Source organism: Diabrotica virgifera, chromosome 5 (assembly GCF_917563875.1).
Source record: "Diabrotica virgifera virgifera chromosome 5, PGI_DIABVI_V3a".
Taxonomy (NCBI): Eukaryota; Metazoa; Arthropoda; class Insecta; order Coleoptera; family Chrysomelidae; genus Diabrotica; species Diabrotica virgifera.
Window position 1 is genome coordinate 155,800,411 of NC_065447.1, and position 23,842 is coordinate 155,824,252.

Consider the following 23,842-nt stretch of genomic DNA (forward strand, 5'->3'; position numbering starts at 1 on the left):
GGGACGATAAAGAGAGAAGAAAATGGGCGCCAACTCGGACAGCTCAACTTCTGGGACACAGTATTTGAAAGCTCAGTCTTACTTAACTGTAGCGAAAAGAAAAAAAAACCTAAGTTTTGGGTCCAGAATTTGAACAGCTCGAGATTTTTGAAGCAACGAACGACAGGAACTAAAAGACACTGGTTACGACCACCTGAAATACAAAAATACTAAATACTAACCTTGTCTTGCTATGTTATATACTGGTAATACAGACTGAAATAAAACATCAACCTTTCTAATAACAAATATATTAACAATAAATATGTTATATATATTACAAGTTACATATAACTCTATAAACACAATAACAGTGGCAGTGGTGGTGTAAAGGTCAAACAGGAGCCAAAAAGCCACTAACATGCAATTAACCACTACACACTGCGCTAAGTAAAGGTATTAATAGAAAATCCAAAGCAAAAGTCCGTTGGAATAGCACAAAGTCCTTACAACTAAAAGTTAGTAATTATTCCCTAAATTGAACTAACCTAGAGTGAAATACACACGACTAGAACGCTACGGTTACCAAAAAGTAAGTATTTCACCTAGCAAAATATTAATAATTATATAATGAGTTATATAAATGAGTTGGTCAGTGACTCTTTATATCATATTTATACAAACAAACCTACCAGACATATTCCCTATTTAAAAAACTCGACAAAAATTTTAACAACCCCTTCCCTATCAAATTTTTAAGATACAATTATTTATAATGATTATTGAACAAAACCTAATTTTATTTATTTGAAACTACTACTTATATTGAATCAAAACAAAACAACGACCAAAAAAACCTATCTATCATGAAACAAATATGTACCTACTGTAGTTTACTTTCTCGTATGCACACGAAAAGTTTACACTGTAGCAAATATATTATATAGTGACCAAAAGTATATAAAAGGTTAACAAACTTATCTTATCACAGCCCCTATTAAGAAGTTGAAGTCCAGATAGGAATGAATTTCCTCTTGGCACAATAAAGCTGGTGGGATGCTGTGGTGAATAAGTCCTTCTGTAAGGTCCTGGGTGAAGTAAAAAGCAGGTATGGTGTATGATCCAACAAAAAAAAAACAGCCCACTCTAGGGGTAAACTATCACACAGTGGCTAGCAATCCAACTGGTACATATTTGTGTAGATTGACGTAAAGTTACGCTACGTGACAAAATGACTATGAGTCTAAATACGTGACTAAGTGACGGAATCTAAAATAAAGTTTATTTAAATTTAGTTGTTATGTATTTCAATAAGGGTAGCAGTACAGATTGAACAGACCCAAACAAAACATTAAATATTAGGTTAGGTATCTATATGTCATGCCAAAACCTGAAGCTACTTTAATGCAATCATGACAGACTTGCGCGAAGAATGAACATGCGCAGAATACAGAAAGCTGTATGATTCTTGTGGACACTTTTTATCTAAAAAGGTTTTAAGGCAAAAAGCCTAATGATAACACATGAAATAAATTGGAATTTAAATTTAACACTAAAAACTTGGCCTTGACTGACTGCCCTGTTGACTTTGCAAATGATTTAAAGGATAATATGAGCTATAATTTGGAATTTAAATTATTTCTTAATCAAAATTAATAACAACAGATAACGAACAGAATCTCTAGGATGGTGTATTGGATTTTATGACGACGAAATAATGAGAAATATATCAATATACTTACTTGAAGCAAACAACACATCGGCGGTATTATAACCTTTTTTCTTTCCTGTAAATAAGTCTCCAGATATAACTACTGATTTATTATTATTAGCACGGGTTATTGGCTGATGCTCGAGGCCTTTTAGTTAGATTTTTCCCAATTTTTGCTCAAACTCCGTCACCTAAATAATGACGATGTGTTGCCTATTTGCGAGCTCGTGACCAACTAAACTAGAGTAGAAATCGACAAAAATCGATTTTGTTCCTATTGGCGCGTCTGTGCACGTGCAGCGAAAGGTCGTTGTTGGATCTTCGCGGGCGTCACCCAAGGATTTTCTAGAGGGGTATTTTTTTAATCCAATTTTAATTAAATTAATTTAATTAGTAGCGTGATCGCTACACCATATAAGTTTGGTTGTGTGTAGCAGGGACGCGCCAAGTAACTTCGGCGCCGTCGTGCAAAATATTGATAAGCGCCTTTATCAAAATTATCAGGGTAGAAATATTATAATCACTCACTCCTTCACATTTTAACGTGGAAAACTCTGAATTTTTTTATACATCTACCTAGATTTTTTCAAAAAAAAAATAAGTACACAGTACAGTTATAAAAAATAATATATTATCCTTCTTGTATACAGGTTTTCAAGCCTGCTTCTTCTTCAATATTAGCCTCCTAAATTGTTTAGATTATCGCACCATCTTTTTCTGGGTCTGCCAATACTTCTTCGTCCATTTGGTGACTTATCTTGTGCTATTCGTACTATCCTATTCTCCGCCATTCTACTAATGTGTTCGTTCCACTCTTGCTTTCGTTTTGCCACCCATCCATTTATATCTTATACATTGCATACTCTTCTTATGTTTTGGCTTCTCTCCCTATCCAGCAGACTTTTCCCTGTTTTTTTGTCGAAGTATTTTCATCTCTGTTTTTTCTAGTAGTCTACGATCTGTTTTTAAATCAAGAGGAGTAATTCAAATTTACCGCGCCTTAAAGCTTGTTTGTAATTGGTCCAACCTCAGGCAAGTTTACTTACTCCACTTTTATCAAATTTTGACACTAATGACATTTATGAAATTTTGACACTACTGGCATTTCATAGGTTAATTGAGTTTTTGTTGAGTTGATTGTGTTTTCTGCGTTATTCCATTCCTTTAACTTTTAGATTTTAGTCTGCTTTTATATAAAAAACGGTTGTTTTTAGAACTCTTTAGCGATATATTAGTATAATATAATATTTACGGATAACCGTCAAAGACCGGCATGATCAACCCGAAAAGAAGATGTATTTGGTGATTTTTCTAGTGCCTTTCTTGGTTGTGAATCTGTCTGTTTAGTTTACTCCTCCTGGTTTAAATATAAACTGCAGGGTGTCCAGAAACTCTACCGACAAACGAAGATAGGAGATTCCTCAAATAATTTTAAGATATTTTAACCCAATTCACCTAGTCCGAAAATGCTTCCTTAGGGAGCTAGAGCTATTTGAAGATGGCGTCTTGTAATTAGTTTTTCTTAAATAACTCCAGAACGCTTCTATTGAAAAAAAAAAACGAAAATTGGTAGGTACACATATTTATCTTCTAGAGATAAATCGATTCCATGTATTGCGAATTTCTAGCATTGGTCACAGGCGCCCGTTTTGGGTGGGGCAACAGTTATTTTATCGTATAACTTTTTTATCTTTAATTTTCAAGCATTTTTGACTCTGGATTATTAAATTGTGAGGCATTCTACAACTAAAAGGTACTTTTGTTTTAAGTCGATAGGATACACCGTTTTCTAGAAAAATAGATTTGAAAATTTTTCTTGTTTTGAATTTCCAAAAAAAATTCAAAAAAAAACTATTTATTAGAAATCCGAAAACTAGTACGTTTATTTATATTTCAGAGATGAATCGGTTTCATTAATTGCGAATTTCTAGTACGGGTCATATGCATCCGTTTTGGGTAGGTCAACGGTTATTTTATCGCATTACCTGTTTGTCTTTAATTTTTAAGCATTTTTGACTCTAGCTTATTAAGTTATGAAGTATTCTAGTACCAAAAGTTACTCTTGCTTTAAGTTGGTAAAATACACCGTTTTTTTTTGAAAAAATTTTTCAAATTTTTTTTCAAATTCAAAAAACGAAAAATTTTCAAATCGATTTTTCTAGAAAACCGTATGTCCTACTGACTTAAAACAAGAGTACCTGTTAATACTAGAATACCTCACAATTTAATAATCCAGTGTCAAAATAGCTTAAAAGTTTAAAACAAAAAAGTTATGTGATAAAATAACCGTCGCCCTGCCCAAAACGGACGCTTATGATCGGTACCAGATATCGCAATGGATGGAACCGATTTATCTCTGGAAGATAAATATACGCACCAATTTTCATTTTTCTAAATTGTAGCGTTCTGGAGGTATTTAAAAAAAAACTAATTACAAAACGCCATTTTCAAAGAGCTCTGGCTCCCTTAGAAAAGAAACATTTTCGGACTAGGTGAATTGAGCTAAATTATCTGAAGAATCTTCTGTCTTCATTTGTTGGTAGAGTTTCTGGACACCCTGTATAGTAGTTACTAAAAATAATATATAAAACACTATATTCACAATACATAAAATATATTGCACAATAAAACAGAACAGAATAAAAACTATGTGAAAGTTATAAATCATTAGATACTTAAAATTATTAAAAAACTGAAGATCAAAAAACAAAACATATTTATATTAAGATTTTTTTTTAAACAAAAATACACTTATTATGATGAAAACCAACGGAAATTTCTTATAGAATTGAACTTTTCTTGCTTTACCTTTGACAAATTCATTACTTAGATTTTCAATATTCAGGTCCTTAAAAAACTCAGATTCTTTAGAAATTTATGTAGAAATCTGTAGAACGCAAGATTTTCTAGCCGCTCCTGACCCATTCTAGATCTTAAGTAATTCTTAATTAGTTTTAGTTTAGAAAATGATCTCTCGGCTGAAGCTAAAGAGATCAGTATAGTTAATAATATACGTAACGCAATAGTAATGTTTGGGAATGAGTGGACAGTTATTTTTTGCAATGTTTTTTTTTTACTTCCAAAATATTTAGTTTTGAATTGGATGTTTATTTAACTTTGCTGACTCAAAGAGCGCCTTTAACGCCTTGGCGCCGTGGTGCGCCGCACGACCTTGCCCATATGTCCCTGGTGTGTAGCTCAGAAACGAAAGATCAACCAAACACATTAGATAAAGCGGAGAATAGGTTTTATGTGGGCTGCTTTTAGAAAAAGGAAGATATTTACGGGAAATATTTAAAATATATCCATCTGTCTGAAGAGAAAAGTATGTATATTATGAACAATGCTTGTTACCGGTAGTGGCATACGGAGCGGAGACTTTATAACATTAATAAACGTGCAAAGTTTAAGAGTAGTCCAGAGAGTCATGGAAAGGGTCCTGGTTGGAATCACTAAAAGAGACAGAATACCCAATGACACCATCACACAAAAACTAAGGTGAAAGACATAGTGAAACATGAAACTACAATGAAATTGAGATGGTCAGCTATATAGCGAGAACATGGAAATACAGATGATTATAATCCAAAGTTTTGGAATCAAATAAAAATTCATACCTAAAGATAATTAATCTTAGTAATCTTAATCTAGGCAATTCTCTAGTAGCCGCACTTCAAATATGTACCACTTTTGCGAAAAAAAATTGCAGAAATTTTTATTTAAATAATAATACACTAAAAAGGGATTTAAACTACGATGTTTATATACCTATAATAGAAAAAATGTCATTTCAGTTCGATCACATCAGAGACTTCTTTTCAAAAAAAAGACTTTTCAAAAAAAAATTTGTTCTTGACAAAATCGACAAATTGTTAACACGTTCTCGCGTCATACTTCATACTTGATGGGAAATTATTTTTAATTCTTGACATTTTCGAAAATGACCTTCAGCGGACACGTTGGCAACTGGGAAGCACAAATAAATGTGCAAAGCAATGTCAAAATTAGGGAAAATATCTTTCAATCCACTTCGTGCAGTTACTAAAGATTTTTACCTCCGATTTCGTTGAACCTCCATCGATTTTCATATAAATTGGTGAGTAGTTAGAGGGTACCACAAGGAACAATGGTGACATGATGCCCATTTGCGCTTTTACCGTGGTGGTGAAAACTACCCTTTACGTGGGGTAAAAAAATAATACCATAAATCGATAGAGAGACAAATTCCAAGCAAAATATGTTATATAAAGTTATTAATATAAATCAACACTTTCTGAGTTACTGAGGATCAAAGATTTTAGTTTTTCGTAAAAAAATGCATGTTTTAAAGCTGTTTTCCACGTTCGAAAACTGTAAGCTTTTACAAAAAAGTTATTATTACTAAAATTGAAAATAATAAAAAACTGAATACACTCCTCACTTAAAGAACTTAAAGTGAGTTATGGGTAATTGAATGTATGTATATTTTTTGACGAGTACTCAAATCTAAGTATTCAAGCTTAAATAACGGGAAAACGATACATTTTATAAAATATACCTGCTAAGCACTTGTCAAAGTACTTCGGAGTACATATCAAATGAGCTTCAGTAGAAGTTAGAGCATTACAATTAAGCAAGTTATGATGAAAATAAGAGAACCCTTTAGAACTTTTTAGGAAAAAATGAAAAATAAAACATACGCCATTTCGACAAAAATCAAAATGTATAGTAATCCTTAGGGAGCGTTCAAGTATTACGTAACGCGATTTTTGAAGATTTTTGACCCCCTCCCCCCCTACGTAACGCACTGTAATGGGCGTTTAACTATTGCGTAACGCAATTTTTGAAGATTTCTTTATATTAGCATAAGTAATGACCGGTTTAGAATGCATATATTTCAACAATTTTGACCAGTTTTTAATGCATATTTTTGAAAAAAAATGTAATTTAAAAAAAAATCAGAATTTTTAAAATTATCGTAATTTTCATTTTCTTTTGATAATAACTAAAAAATAACCCAATATACGTAAAAAGTGATGTATGTATAATCAAATTTTAGTTTTTTCTGTATCAAATAGTTTACCTTTTTACTATTTCTGTAAGGTAAAAAATAACCGAGATATAATCGGTTAAAGCTTAAATTTTGCTGAGATAACCATGTATCCGGGGCCATTTAACCTTTTATTTTTAAAAAAAGTAAGGGGTTTAAAAGATTAAATTCAACGTGGTTTAATGGCCATTAATTGGCCATTTATTTAAAAGAGTTATGAAGTTATTTAAAAAAAAATTACTTTTTGGGAAAAATTTTTAAAAGATAAATTTTGAAAAATATTTGGTGCATAAATTTTAATGCTATCAACTTGTTCGGGGGCTCATTTGATAGATATTTCTAAGTACTTTGACAAATGTTGAATAAGGTTATGTCATAAAATGCATCATTTTCCTGTTATTTAAGCTTGAATACTTAGATTTGTGTAGGTACTCGCCGAAAAAAATATACATTCAGTTACCTATAACTCACTTTTAGTTAACATTAAAAGGTTTTTCCAGTAAGGAGTTTATTTCGTTTTCTAATAGCTTTAATTTTGGTAATAATAACTTTTTTGTAAAATCTTATAGATTTTTAATTATTTATGAAAAATCAGTAAAAAACATTCATTTTTCTCACGAAAAATTAAAATATTTGATCTTTAATAACTCAAAAAGTATTGATTTATTTTAGTAACTTTATGTAACAAATTTTGCTTAGAATTTGTCCCTCTATCGAATTCTGGGGATATTTCTAATAAAATAATTTTCACCCTCGAGAAGGGGTGGCATCCACCCCCAGGGTAAAAGCGCAAGTTGACACCATGTCGCCTTTGTTCCTTGAGATATTCTCTAAGCACTCACCAATTTTCATGCAAATCAATAAAGGTTCAACAAAATTGGAGGTGATAGCTCATATCCACCTTCAGTGACTGCAGTAACTCTTCTTTAAATATTAAGATAATGTCAATTGGTGATTTTATTGTGGTATCCAAATGACCCTTTAAGTGAATGCATTCATGTATGAATGATGTATCTTGGTCGTCTTTATTTTGTATCAGAGTTTCAGCTTCTTTAATAATTTCTTCATTGCTTAATCTTGGCAAATCTGTTAATAACACGAAAACGTTGATAAATAAGTCGATAAGATTCCAGACGTCTATTAAGGTCTCTTATCAGAGTGTCGATTATAACATAGAATGTGTGGATTTTCATCTCATCACTAGCTGAAAAGTTTAGTTCATCATCGGCCCCCTCGTCAAATTGAATTTCTCTTTCTTATTTCTTTATATGCTTTATTTGGGCACCATTTTTGACTTCCTTGCGGTAAAGTAATTTGAAAGATCTTCATACTCTTTAATGACAGAACCTAGATCCATAATTTTTATATATAAATATTTTTTGTACAGTATTTTTCCGCCCTCTCATAATGTGCCGCCCTAGGCAACTGCCTATGTTGCCTAATGGATAAAGCGGTCCTGCTTCCAGGAGAAAACAATACAATAATTAAGTTAGAAACTAGAAATCGAGAGTACTCAATCGTATAGTACCTACTTAGAAATCGAATTTTAAAGCTTCATTATATTATCACGTCACATCAAGTATTATTAGCGTTGCAGTTACAAATTTGAAATTTGAAGATGTTCTGGTTTTGAATCACATAATATAAAATGATAAACGGTACCAACTACGGACCTGCAAAACAGATAAAGGCAGAGGTTGTTCACTTTCAAATTTTCGCATGCGCAAATCTTTGTTTTCGAATCCCTGAGAATATACAAAAGTGGAATGATTCATAGTTGTGATATCCAAATTTCGTTGTGTTGTGAATTTGATATTTTCAAATAATCAGAGATAATATTTCAAGTATATATTAATAAACTGTAATACAGAATATTATACGCAGCTACTAATAATTTGTGGAAGATTTATAGAGCAGTTGTTGGCCCATACAGTCATACAGACATTGTAAGTACCCACTTTCTTTCTTATAATAAATTAAGGTTAAGGCTGCTAATTGGGCCGGTGAAAATGAAAGTCAATTTACGGTATATCCCTGGAATATACCTAGTGGTTTGTTTTAATCGTTAAAAAATCAAATAAAATGATATTGCAATGTAAATAACTGAAAGAGTTTGTTAAAAAAACTGTTTAAATGGTCAATCCAATCTAGAAATATGAATTCGACATCTTTTCATATACAGTACGTCCCTGTAAGTTGTATCCATATGTAAAACTTTTTTATTATTAACTTTACGAAAAAAAGTTATTCTTCATAAAAAGCTCTGCTTCATCCAAAACCTAAGATTTAACCATCAAATATCAAATTTTTTGAATATTATACGAGATATGTTAAAAAGTTTGAATATCACTCAAGAGTAAAGTAGCTTTATTTTTCAGAATAATGAAAATTGCTGTTATGAAAAGTTTTTTGAAATTAAAAACTATATTCTAGTATGCAATTATATCCTTCTAATTAAAATTTTTTTTTTGAAAAATTATGGATAACTAACATTATTTTCAGTTATTTCAATTCAGATAATTCTTTTATTATTAATTTTACGAAAAAAACTGATTCTTAATAAAAAGTTCTGCATGGTCTAAAACCTAAAATATAACCATCTTATGTCAAATTTTATCAATTTTATACGAGGTATGTCAAAAAATATGAATTTCGCTCTAGAGTAATAGTACATTGTTTACCGGGTAGGAAAAGCTTAACATTCCTGGACGACTGTGAAGATTGCTAAGTCGAGGCGCAAGCCGAGACTTAGCAACACAGAGTCCAGGAATGTGGCTTTTCCTACGAGGTAAACATACTATTTTTCCGCAAATCGTTTAAAATTCGACAGATATTGATTGATTTAAAAGAAACGCGATAATTTTATTCCCAAATAAATGGTGCTTTGAAATTCCTAATAAAATTACTTGGGTTACTATGGAAACGTATTGAGGTTGAATTGTCAAACTTGACGCTTATAAATTTAATTGCTGGTGTTCTCGAAAGTAAAATGATAAGTGATGATGAAATTTCCATTCCTGGGACTCCTCCAGAGCTGGTTGAGGCAGTGAATACTGCTTCATTAGAATTATAGCCAAAGAAATCAAGAGAAAAGTACGAAAATGCATACAGACGTTTTATGGATTTATGTAGAACACTAACAACTGTACGGAAATATCATTTCCTTACAGTAAGGAAATGACATTTCCTTACAGTAAGGAAGTCCTGACTTTTTCTTCAAGAAATTTTGACAGGAATGTCAAAATTTCCTGGCGATTTGCGGAAAAATACGTTATTTTTCACAATATCGAAAATTGGTATTATGAAAAGTTATTTAGACTTAAAAACTATGTTTCAGTATGTAATTACATCCTTCTAATTGAAATATTCTGAACTATAAAAGTGCTTTACTTTTGATCTAAATTTATCTTTTTTGACATACCTCGTATAAAGTTGATAAAATTTGATATAAGATGGTTGTATTTTAGATTTTGGGCCATCCAAAACTTTTTATGAAGAATAACTTTTTTTCGTAAAATTAATAATAAAAGATTTATCAGAATTGAAATAACTGAAAATAATGTTAGTTATCCATAATATAATTTTTCAAAAAAAAATTTTTTCAATTAGAAGGATGTAATTGCATATACGAATATAGTTTTTAATTCCAAACAACTTTTCACAATAGAAATTTTCAATATTGTGAAAAATAAAGATACTTTACCCTTGAGTGAAATTCAAACTTTTTGACATACCTCGTATAACATTCATAAAATTTGATGTCTAATGGTTGAATCTTGGGTTTTGGACCATGCAGAGATTTTTATGAAGAATAACTTTTTTTCGTAAAATTAATAATAAAAAAGTTTTCCATATGGATACAACTTACAGGGACATACTGTATATTATACATACAAAAATTGGGCTTAAGCCTCTTTCACTCTAAACATTCTTCTTCTTCTTCTTCTTCTTATTCTTCTTCTTCTTCTTCTTCTTCTTCTTCTTCTTCTTCTTCTTCTTCTTCTTCTTCTTCTTTTTCTTCTTCTTCTTCTTCTTCTTCTTCTTCTTCTTCTTCTTCTTCTTCTTCTTCTTCTTCTTTTTGTGTAGACATGACTGTCTGTCTTTTCAATGTGCCTCCAGTAAGTTATCATTGCATCGTTTTAGTGGTCTTCCCACTGATCGTCTCCCTATTAGGGGTCTCTCGCCGTCCTTACTACTCATATTTGTTGCGGTATATTCGGCTTATGTGGTAATTCCATTCTACTCTTCTGTTTTTTACCCAGTTATTAATGTTGTCAACCTTTAATTTGGGTCGTATATCTGCACTTTCGCACTTTTAGCTTTGTCCCGTAGGGTCTTACCATCGATTTTTCGAAGGGTTTCCATCTCTGCTCTTTTTAGCATTATTTTTGTCCTTTCTGTACCAGTTCGTGTTTCTGCCGCGTATGTCATTATTGGTCTGATGACTGTTTTGTAAATGCTGCTTTTTATTTTTTGAAGTTATAGTTCTTTAGGCGCGATTGAGATTGAGGGTGAATTTATATTGATCTGCGCGCATGCGCACACCGACAGTATGGTATTAGTCGTTATACGGGCTCTGATTGGGTGTTGAAATGATCTGTCAATAATAAATAATTGTTCAATATGAAAGTAAACAAATGTATAATATATTAGTTTTATTGTTGTGAGGACAGAAACAAAAAATTTTATAATTCTAGTGACATTTAAATAGTTTTTAAAAGCAACAGGTACGTAATAATTATAAATGTATCATAGGTACCTACCTGTTTGAACCTACCAAAATACATAGTATGTAATACTTTTATTTACATAATTTGATTACCATCAAAATTTCTATCAATGTTCACCTAATATATTGTTTTCTTACTCTATGTTTTGTTGTATTTTTTCAATTCTAAATCATTTCAATTCAAAATCAAAATAATTTAATTTAATTCAAAAATGTCAAAAGCTTAATCCGTTTAGTTAGTCGATCTTCGCACATAATGACACATTGAATCCGTGGCGAAGCGTTTAAGGCGAATGAACCCCAATATACCAACCGCGCTGATAACTGGTTCGAATCCCAATAAAAACTTTTATTTTTTTTATACATTTTATGATTGTAAGTATATTTATTATATAATTTTATTTTCAGAAAATACGTATTTAGTTAAAAAAATTTCCGACAATTAATGTTCAGAAATCATTTGTGACATTTTTAATGTGTTTGTGTGTGTTTTATTCTTTTATTATTTTAATTTTTGGCACTGTTTTAATAAAAATGTTTGAGAAGTAGTAAGTATAAATTAGTTTAATATTTAAATAAAATATAAATAAAAAGTATATTAATTTCGTTTAAATCATGTAATAGAAGTATAACTTCTTACGTGCGTACAAAGTACACACACATTCTTTTTTTTTCTGATATTTTATTTCTCCATATTGTTTCATTCACGCAACCTGCGGCTCTGTTTGCTTTATTCACTTGATCATCCACTCAAGGGAGCCCATATAAAAATTTTTAGGGGGGCCAAACGTGAAGATGTTGCACATTACAATTTGGAAATTTCGGATGACAATATATACAGTAGACTCTCTCTATAACGAACACGGATACAACGAGGTTTCGCTTATAACGAGGTACATTAGGTGTCCCATGAAATTCCTATTGAACTATAAGGCTCTATAACGAGGCATATTTGGTTACAACGAGGAAAATTGAAATCGAAGAATACGTGTCTTTACCTGTTTTTAGCGTTGTAATGGTCATAAATAAATAAATGCCCCAACTGCCTGTACATAGAAATGCCCAACATCTGTCTTATTATCGAGGCCAGTGCTGTAATATACTCGGCCACCTGTAATAAACTTCTGCCTGTTTATCGACCGATATTGAATATTATAGGAAATTTACAATTTATGACGGCGAAGTCTCATTGTTTACTGTTCAGGTTGACCATCGACACCTAATAAACTACGTAAGAGGCATCAAAACAAGGCATCATATTATTGTTGTTTGATATAACGAGATCCGCTTATAACGAAATAATTAGTCCACCATTTCAGTTCTCGTTATAGAGAGAGTCTATTGTAGTTTAAACCACCAAAAAAACCTAGTTTGAACCCTGTTGTGAGAAATTATTCATATATTTAAATACTAGACCAAGTTTTTAAATGGAAATGTCATGGGTAAATACCACAAAATTTGCGCCTCTCTTTAAAACCCGTTTGAAAAGAATACAATGCTTGCAAAGCCCTGCCGTCAACTTTGGCGAGTAGACTAACCATGAGTATGTGTCAAACCAAGTTTTTACTTTTAAATCTTAAAAATGAGCCCCCTTTATTTTTGCAGATTTAGAATCCTTATGAAAAATAAGTCACATATTATTCCAAACATTTTTAGAATCGTTGATATATGGCGCAAAAAAATCGCATTTTCCGATTATAGCGCCATCCGTCAACAATTCTAAAAAAAGTTTCGAATAAAATAAAAGTACTTATTTTTTGAGGAAGAAACTCAATCTACAATAAAAAACGGGGGTTCCTATTGAAGATTTTAAAGTTAACTCTTACCCCCACCTCCAGAGTGTGGAATGAAAAATCCTGTTTGGTATCATTCTATAGATTTTTGAAAAATATTAAACACGTGTTTTTTGTTTTTCATTTGGAAGTATGTTTCTCGAGATATTAGACCGTTTCTTTAATTTTGCTATGGTATCACGATATATCGTTTTTTTATTATAGCGCACTCTTTCCACAATTCGCAAAATGGCTCGAATAAAATTTGCTTATTTTTACAAGGAAAATCCAGATCTGCAACAAAAATTAGGGGTTTCATTTAAGATTTTAAAGTTACCCCCCGCTCCACACACAGGGGTTGAAGTGGTGGACTTGTTTAGTGTCATCGCATAGATTTTTGAGAAATATTTAACACATATTTTTCAGTTTTTCGATCTGATGTTCATTTCGCGAATTATTCGACCTTTCCGCTACTTTTGGGACACCCTGTATATAACACTCATTCATCATGAAAGATCACCTGTTTTTCATTTAAATAAAATTGTTCTGTTCATCATAATGTACACTTTAAAATAATCTACTTACTAAAAAAATACTTTTGCAAACTAAAATTTGACTAACTATGTTCAATCAATTTTAAAAATTATTTTTCAATATGAATTTATTTCTGCTTATGAAGATGGTTCTGTTCGGTGTACACAAAACTTGATATAGAATACAAATATAATCACTTCACAGATTTTACACTTTATCTTTATAGTGCCAGTTCTTAAAGACAAATGGCTCATTAGTGATTATCGGTCAGAGATCGGATTTCTTGCTGATATGATTTTCTTTGCAGGATTATAAATGATTCATTTAATTTGTAATTTTGGGTGTCGATTACAGTATATATTATGTTCTTACGTTTCTAATCAGATCTCTTTCAATGTTCGAAATGTGTATTATGCGCATTCCATATAGACCGCTGTCGCAGACACACAGATTTTCTGTTAAACTATTAATTATCCAATATGTGAATTTTTTTATTAATAAATATGTTGTTTCCAATTTATCTCTCAAAATTACGAAAATACAATGACAAAAATACGTTTATGTAATAAAAATTTAATTTTTGTTCTTTCCCGAAAAGCTAGGGAGGGCACGGCCCCCCCCTGCCCGTGTGTATGGGCGCCTATGCATCCACTTCTGTTTTGTGCTTTTCATAGCTAAATAGTGCTATTGATAATGATTCCTAGACATTTAAACTCCGTGATTTGTTCTATTATCTGACCCTCCAACTCTAACTTATACCTGAGTAGATTTGCTGTTATAGTCTGTTCGCTAAACTCAGACGCAACTTTCTAGATATTTCAGTCGGTAATTTTGCCAATTTTAGTAAAATTGGCAAAAAATAATTACTAAATAGTTAACAATCACTAAATAGTTAGTAATTTTGCCAATTTTTGCAAAATTGGCAAAAAACAAAAAAATTATCGACTAAAATATCTAGCCAGTTGCGTCTGAGTTTAGCGAACCGACTATATAACCATGCATTTGGTGTTTTTGTGGAAATTAACATGTTAAATTTTCTGGCGGTTATATTAAATTGGTGCAGCATACGTTATAAATGACCTTCACTTTGATTGCATCGTCTGCATAACAGATTATTTTAAGTTGTTTTTCTCCCATTTCGAGAAATATCCTTTTTTAGTTCTTACTTTTTTATTATTTCATCCATGTTTTGGTTGAACAATAGAGGACTCAGGGAATCCCCCTGCATTATTCCATTGCCAGCCAGAGGTCGGGATTAAATTGTTGAAATTTTAAACAAGCACGATAAATAAACCCCAATTGTGGTGTGGAAGGCTTAAAACCCACGCCCTTGGACCAACATGGATGGCTGACATATGGCATTGGCGGGTTTTTACTAAACTTTAAGATGTGATTTGATCACATTTTTCAATTCAGTAAGGTTAACAGAATCGAAAACTTCGCGTATATATAAGTAAATATAATATCGCATATAGGGGGGCGCCAGGGCCCCCGTAACCGGGCGCGCAACGCGTGCGGCGCACGCGTGCGTAACCGAAAAGGGGCGCCAAACCGAAGGTTTGGTAAATAAGAAATATTTAGACGAAGTAGTTTTCAATCCTAATAGTAAATTATTAATATTGAAAATATTAAAAATATTACTAAAAGATTTTTAAATTGAAAACTTATTGGTACACTTTCCTGGTGACACCTCCAAGACTTCTACAATTTGCAAGTCAAATGGATGCTGCAGTGAAGACGAGAGGGAAGGAATTCTACACTATGCAATTCACATCCCCCGTCTGCAGCTGGTAAAGTTCCAACGGAAAAATGCACCTAGTTACTCTACGGAGTAATACGACTATAAAATAAAAATGTATACCATTTTTATTCAGTTGCAATGCGAAGGCAAAACAATCTTACTTTTCAATTAGAATACGGAGTGCAGTCCAGTCCCTTGAACAGCGATTTTCGGCTCTTATTGGAGCCTTCATCGGAAGGAACGTAGGCACTGTTCTCCATATTTTAACTGATTCGCATCGAGAGGTTTTTTTTACCCATTGCAACTGAAGTGATGCAAATACTTCGTCTTTCAATGCCAGATGGCGCTAGCCACCTACTATCATCACTTCAGTTGCAATGGGTGGGAAAACCTCTCGATGCGAATCAGTTAAAATATGGAGAACAGTGCCTACGTTCCTTCCGCTGAAGGCTCCAATAAAAGCCGAAAATCGCGGTTCAAGGGACTGGACTGCACTCCGTATTCTAATTGAAAAGTAAGATTGTTTTGCCTTCGCATTGCAACTGAATAAAAATGGTATACATTTTTATTTTATAGTCGTATTACTCCGTAGAGTAACTAGGTGCATTTTTCCGTTGGAACTTTACCAGCTGCAGACGGGGGATGTGAATTGTATAGTGTAGAATTCCTTCCCTCTCGTCTTCACTGCAGCATCCATTTGACTTGCAAATTGTAGAAGTCTTGGAGGTGTCACCAGGAAAGTGTACCAATAAGTTTTCAATTTAAAAATCTTTTAGTAATATTTTTAATATTTTCAATATCAATAATTTACTATTAGGATTGAAAACTACTTCGTCTTTCAATGCCAGATGGCGCTAGCCACCTACTATCATCAATTCAGTTGCAATGGGTGGGAAAACCTCTCGATGCGAATCAGTTAAAATATGGAGAACAGTGCCTACGTTCCTTCCGATGAAGGCTCCAATAAGAGCCGAAAATCGCGGTTCAAGGGACTGGACTGCACTCCGTATTCTAATTGAAAAGTAAGATTGTTTTGCCTTCGCATTGCAACTGAATAAAAATGGTATACATTTTTATTTTAAGAAATATTTATTTTAAATGAGATATTCATTTTTTATATACAATTTTACTTATTTCATGAACAGCTAGAGAAATCTCAAAAATCAAATATTGTGTTATTACTGAAAAAATAATTATTCCCGTCCCGAAATGTTGAACTTACTCTGTCAAAAATATATTACATTTTGTTGTTCCTTCCTAATTTTTTTCTTTGAAGTAAATTGAATTAGGCGTGGCATACCATCCAATCGATTTTATGTTGTAAACTAAAGCGATACTCAAAATAGTCAAATAAACATCAAATCACACTCCTTGACGAGTAGAAACATAAATTAACACCAATAAAACGCAACTTAGCAGTTTTACTCCAGCAACTACACATATTTTTTATTTGTTGTTATTTTAAGTGGTGTGGAAATTAAATTAATTGTGAAAATGGTAAGTATAGTCGATTCGCCAATCTGAGACACAACTGTCTACACTATAATCACAATAAAGATGCAATAGAAATAAACAAGCACGAGGAGTACTCTTAAATGATGATTTGGGAGTGCTCCTCGAACATTCAACGATTCAACGTGTCTTGGTTTGTTGATTTCTATATAGTGCATTTTTATTGTGATTGTAGTGTAGACAGTTGTGCCTCAGATTAGCGAATCGACTATATCATAATCATTGCATAGAATAATAATAATTCATTTTAAATAGTTATAATCGGGTTTTCTCTAATAAAATCCACAATTTACAATTTATTTTGAAAAATAAGAAAATAATTAAGACATTATTGTGTCTGCGTAACTTATGCACCATATGGAAAACTTTTTTATTATTAATTTTACGGAAAAAATTTATTGTTCATAAAATGCTTTGCATAGTCTAAAAACTAAAATGCAACCAAATATAAAATTGTGTCAATCTTATGAGTATCAAAAATATGAATTTCGATCAAGAGTACCTTATATTTCACAATATCGAAAATTATTATTATGAAAAGTTGTTTGGAATTAATTAAAAACTATGTTTTAATATGCAATTACATCCTTTTAATTGAAATTTTTTTTCTCAAATTACAGATACTCAACGCCCTTTTCATTTATTACGAATAATGCGATAACTCTTTTATTGTTATTGATTAATTAATGAATAATAATAAAATAGTTATCACATTATTTGTAATAACTGAAAGGGCTAATTATTAATAATAAAATACTTATCACATTCTTTCTAATAAATGAAAAGGGCGTTGTTGAAAAGTACAATTAATGTACGATAAAAAGTTCTTTCTAAAAAGTTTTGCATGGTCTAAAATCTAAGATCAACCATCAAATCCTATCAAATTTTTTCAATTTTATATGAGATATATATGTAAAAAAATATGAGTTTCGATTAAAAGTAAAGTGCCTTTCTCGATCACAATATATTTCAATTAGAAGGATGTAATTGCATATAGAAACATAGTTTTTAATGCTGAACAACTCTTCATAATTATCTTTAAAATATTTCAGACTATTACCCGTACGCGCGCCAATGGTGAATATAAAATTCTTAATTGTGTGTCAAAACATGTGCACCAACTATGTCTTAAAACCCACCAAATTTCATTTGCACACCTCAACCGGTTTTAGAGCAATAAATAAATCGTCAGTTTGTAAGAAAAATTTTAACACCCCGTATCCCGGAAACAAATGAAAATCGAATAACAACATATGAGGTATTTTTGATTATTTTTACGTATATTATACAATCTAAAAGTTTGGTGCGTCCCTCCCCCACTCAGCTTGTATAGTAGATTTAAAGGGCGCTAAAATATGTCCCGCACGCGGGCGCCAATCAGCCCTGCGGGGACGGGGCGCATATGATGTGCGTCACTAGCGAGAACTGCCGCGTTCTCTGGAATAAACGAATAAAAAATGTTCTAAGAAGATAAAGGCAGTTTTTGTTTATATTTGATGCAGAGTTGGACCACCAGCTCCATATAGCTATTTCAGCATTCTCATGCATCCTCAGTGAAGACAATCTGCCTAATTAAGGAAAACCATCGCGATACAATGATTCCACCTTTTGGGACGCAATCTAGCGACATCTCTCGTATTACGAGGAAAACAACGAAAAGCCCTAGATACAAAGTTTACTACTTTTTAAACAATTAGAATAATTGAAATAAAAATACAATAAACAATATTTTAAATCTAACCCGTTGTCCTAGGTGAGCGACGGAAAACGACGCGACGCGATGCGATGCGTTGCGATACGATGCGACCAGTACTTCACGCGACGTGTGGCTTATGTAGCGCCGCTTTCCATCGCTCAACCTAGGACAAACGTGACAATGTCAAATCATTCCTATTCTTAAGTATGGGGAAGTATACGGCAGTGTTACCGGAAAATTCATATTTTAAATACTTAGCTTTAAAAAAAATCCATAAACGAAGAAGAAAGACAACAAATATGATATATTGAGAATGAAATAAATTTGGAGAGTTTATTCATTTATAAATTTCATTTATAAATTAATTTATATTCGAAATTAAGAAAAAATAATCCACGTTGGTTTAAAGAGTATTGTGGCTTATTACCAAGCACTTTCGATTATATTATGGCAGCTGTTAAACCCAGTATTCAACTGTCATTAAGTAATTTTCAAAAACCAATTTCAATTGAAGAGAGGCTGTTACTGACTGTTAAGGTATGTTAATGAAAAACACTGGTACTTATATAGTTACTGTTAGCTTTTATTTATTTTAAAAACTATTGCTTAGCATAATTTCAATTGAAAAAAGCAATGGGGCGTCACACTGCGTCGTGTCTCGTCGCGAACAAAACAAGTTCGCACTTCGTCGCATCTTGTCGTACACTAATTAACACGCAAACGTAGACCACACACAAATACAACCATTACTTGATATTTTCACGTCGCGTCGCGTCGTGTCGCGTTTGTCGTTCACCTAGGACAACGGGTCAGACTTTTCGTTAATAAACTGCTTTCTGGCTGCATCCTGTATCTCCGGCTTTTACAATATATAAGCACAGAGACGACGAAAATAGGAGAAATCAAATAGAGGACATTAGGCCACGCATTTACCTTCTCTTCGTCTAGGAAAAGGACCGAAAGACAGTTTCTAAATACTCAAAACTGAGTAAAAATGAAGAAGATAAAGGCAGTTTTTGTTTATATTTGATTCAGAGTTGGACCACCATCTCCATATAGCTATTTCAGCATCCTCATGCATTCTCAATGAAGCTATGCGGTCACAACTCTGAAAGAAATATCAACAATCTGCCTAATTAAGGAAAACCATCGCGATACAATGATTCCACCTTTTGAGACGCAATCTAGCGACATCTCTCGTATTACGAAAAGCCCTAGATACAAAGTTTACTACTAATTGATGGATTCGACCGTTACTTGATGGAAGTTCATTTTATCTCACAATAAAACACTGAAAACTTTTGTTTTCTATACTTCCACAAAATTTATTATTTACAACTATTTGACTACAACTGTTTCGGCAGAGTGCCTTTCTCAAGTGATATAATTTACAATGTGTTTGCCTTTTTAAGTCTCTAACTGAAGAGGTTGAGGAGTGGGGAGCTGTTTGTCTCGATTTGATCATTCAGAATTATATCTGTATTTTTCAGTTTATTAATTTCCATAGATTCTAAAAAAGATAGCTTAAGGCCGTTATTTGGGATATGCAGAATTTGAAACTCTTCATTGAAAGAATGATTATGATTACGCACTTCACCTTCTAGATCATAATCATTCTTTCAATGAAGAGTTTCAAATTTTGCATATCCAAAATAAAGGCCTTAAGCTATCTTTTTTAGAATCTATGGAAATTAATAAACTGAAAAATACAGATATAATTCTGAATGACCAACTCGAGACAAACAGCTCCCCACTCCTCAACCTCTTCAGTTAGAGACTTAAAAAGGCAAACACATTTTAAATTATATCACTTGAGAAAGGCACTCTGCCGAAACAGCTGTAGTCAAATAGTTGTAAATAATAAATTTTGTGGAAGTATAGAAAACAAAAGTTTTCAGTGTTTTATTGTGAGAAGTTTACTACTTTTTAAATAATTAGAATAATTGAAATAAAAATACAATAAACAATATTTTAAATCTAAGACTTTTCGTTAATAAATTGCTTTCTAGCTGCATCCTGTATCTCCGGCTTTTACAATATATAAGCACAGAGACGACTAAAATAGGAGAAAGCAAATAGAGGACACTTAGGCCACGCATTTACCTTCTCTTCGTCTAGGAAAAGGACCGAAAGACAGTTTATAAATACTCAAAACTGAGTAAAAATGAAGAAGATAAAGGCAGTTTTTGTTTATATTTGATTCAGAGTTGGACCACCATCTCCATATAGCTATTTCAGCATCCTCATGCATCCTCAGTGAAGCTATGCAGTCACAACTCTGAAAGAAATATCAACAATCTGCCTATTTAAGGGAAACCATCGCGATACACTGATTCCACCTTTTGAGACGCAATCTAGCGACATCTCTCGTATTACGAGGAAAACAACGAAAAGCCCTAGGTACAAAGTTTACTACTTTAAAAATGTTCTTTTGTTCTTTTACTGGACGCCTTTGATCTTCCAAACATTTTATCTCACCTTTGATCCAATGAGGGTATTTGGCTTCGAATTCCATCCTACTACATCGATTTACTTGATATTTTCACAGTAAGTAAGTAGGGAATAGCTCAATAAACAAAGTCTGCCCGATATAATATACCAGTGGCGCACCTAGAATTTTCCTCTGGGGGGGGTTTGGATTCCTCTGGAGGGGGGGGGGTTTGGATTCCTCTGGAGGGGGGGGCGGATTGGCTTGGGTGCAGAAAGTTACATTTTCCTACTATCATTTATATGCCTTGGGAGGGGTTTTAACCCCCAAAACCCCCCCTGGGTGCGCTTCCTACCCCCTCAAGTGGGTGGAAAATTGTTTGGTCAAAATAACCACAGAAGTGGCTAGATAACCTAACTCTAATTATAAAACTATTGTATATTCTTTTTTGAAATCTCAATACTTTTAAAGATATTCGTGGCTGAAAATTAGCCGTTTCATAAAAAGCATCAAGTAGAGAAAGCTGGAGTACTTTGGACATGTAATGAGAGGTCCCAAATATAGGTTGTTACAAAATATCATGCAAGGAAAAATAGCAGGCAAACGCAGTCCAGGACGAAGAAGAACCTCATGGTTGAAGAACTTGCGAGATTTGTATGGTGTTGATACAAGCATGCTATTTAGGGTGGCAGTGAATAAAATTAAGATAGCTATGATGGTAACCAACGTTCTGAAAGGGCATGGTACATGAAGAAGACTGAAAAATGACACCTTTTCGGACGGGTTTTTGCGAATACCTTAAAAACTATGCACCTAACTAAAAAACTATATAAAACATTTTTGTAGGTTATACAAAAAACAAAGAGATTCGTTAATTCATAAATCTTCTAGTTATAATACAAAAAGAGATAAGGTTTTTTGGTGCATGCTCAAATCGGTGTATTCAACTTGAAATAACAGAGAAACAGTCGATTTTAGGTGTATAATGTTACCAATACCTTTTGTAATGCTTCAAAAGACCTTTACAATCAGCAATATTAAATGTCATTATTTATTGTTGGATTACATTCCAACTAAGCGAGATATGCCGCAAAAAAATTAATGAGTAGGGGAGAATGGAGGAATGGGAACCACTTAACTATATTCTTTAATAAAAAACAAATTTCAGGTTATATAAAAAATCGGTCTAGGTTAAGAGCTAATGTTAATTATCCTTCGCTATTAATATTGCGTCAATTTATTTAGTTATGTTAAAGTTATTATGAAATTATTAAAAATAGTGAATGGTTCCAATTGCCCCAATAGGTCGGGTAATAGAAATCACTATTTATTTTAAGTTTTATCTGTATTAAATTTTTAATTTTCATAACAAAAATAGTAATAAATTGTTTTCAACTCATTTTGTTTAAACAAAAGTCACAGAGATAATCTTTAGCTGTGTCAACACCCGAACAATCTGCATGTACCCATCGACCACAAGCTGTACAGCGATACCACAGTTCTGCCACTTGTCCCAGAATCATAGCAGATAAAACATAAATCTGTTTCATCTTCATTATCCGAGTTATCATCATAAATGTCTTTATCACTGACATTTTCTTTATCCGATGAGTCTTCAAAATCTTGACGTTTTACCCTTGATCGTTTATCGGTTTTATTTGTGGGTATTTTGGCTTTCTTGTTTGTATTTTTACTTTTGTTTTTTTCGTTTGTGTTTTTACTTTTGTTTTTTTCAGTCTCTTTTTGTTTTTCTTTTTTATTCTGCTTCTTTTGTTCTTTTTCTTCCAATACTCTTTTTATTGGTGTTACTGTAAGGATTTCAGAATGTTGTTTCGCTCTCGCCCTTTTCTTTGTAGGCACATGTGTTTCTGGTAACGGTGAAGATTTGTTAACAATATCTTTGTAAATCTTCTAAACTCCAAGAACCCTTTACAGTCTGCCTTTCTCGATTTCTCGGCATCTGTAATAAAAAAATATATTTTGAAGGTTATCGGGCAATCGGAGTCACTAATGGGGTAATGGGAGCCACTAAACGCCTAATGGTTCCCATTACCCGTTTTGTTTAGAAAATTTTAACCTATGAAAAAAATTACCAAAACCAGGTGATTAAAAAAACAAATCACATGCAGTTATTCTTTAGGTAGTCACAGGCCCGGCTCTAGGGATTTTGCCGCTCTGGACAAGATCGGCGACCGCCACCCCTCCCCCTTGGCATACCCAAAAACTCAAAAATTTCACCATGGCTCTTAATTTTCTGAAATCTATCACTTGCAGTGGCTGGCAAACTTTTTAGCCAAAGAGACAAATATGAACATTAGAACAATTAAAAAAAATTGGGAGCCAAATCTGCATGTTTAGCAAACTTTTATTACACTAAATAAACCTCTAGAGGGCCTAGTCGGTTAAGTTGGCGAAAAATGCTCCCAGTGAAATTCCAAAAAAACACATGTTCTAGGTACATCAATAAGTATTCAACAAAAAATTAAATCCATAGCCCATCCATAACCCCCCAAAAAATTAAAACATGTTTTTTTCTTTTTTTGATGATATATTCGTTTCTAATCATCGTAAAAACTTCTATATTCTTTCGTTTTGTAAGGTTTTATTTACTACAACACTGCATTTTTTACAAACATTTTTGTGCAAAATCCATTTTTTTTAATGTTGATATGTAGAACCGAAGGGAAATAACAGCAAACGTGAGCTTTTTC

The 23,842-nt window shown here is 32.6% G+C and overlaps 1 protein-coding gene and 1 long non-coding RNA gene across 2 annotated transcripts in view; one reads left to right on the forward strand and one right to left on the reverse strand.

Annotated features, from left to right (window-relative positions):
* Nucleotides 1-274: 274 nt before the first annotated feature.
* On the reverse strand, nucleotides 275-2,108 carry LOC126884524 (uncharacterized). Its single transcript, XR_007698081.1, has 2 exons — nucleotides 1,722-2,108; nucleotides 275-1,248 (listed from the first exon to the last, which is right to left on the reverse strand). It is a non-coding gene; the product is annotated as an uncharacterized LOC126884524 (long non-coding RNA).
* A 6,339-nt stretch (nucleotides 2,109-8,447) lies between these two features.
* LOC126884525 (uncharacterized) overlaps nucleotides 8,448-23,842 on the forward strand; it is a 38,191-nt gene continuing 22,796 nt past the window's right edge. Inside the window, exon 1 of the mRNA XM_050650467.1 lies at nucleotides 8,448-8,665. The gene's annotated coding sequence lies outside the window, so the exon portion shown is untranslated. The remainder of the gene's footprint in view (nucleotides 8,666-23,842) is intronic.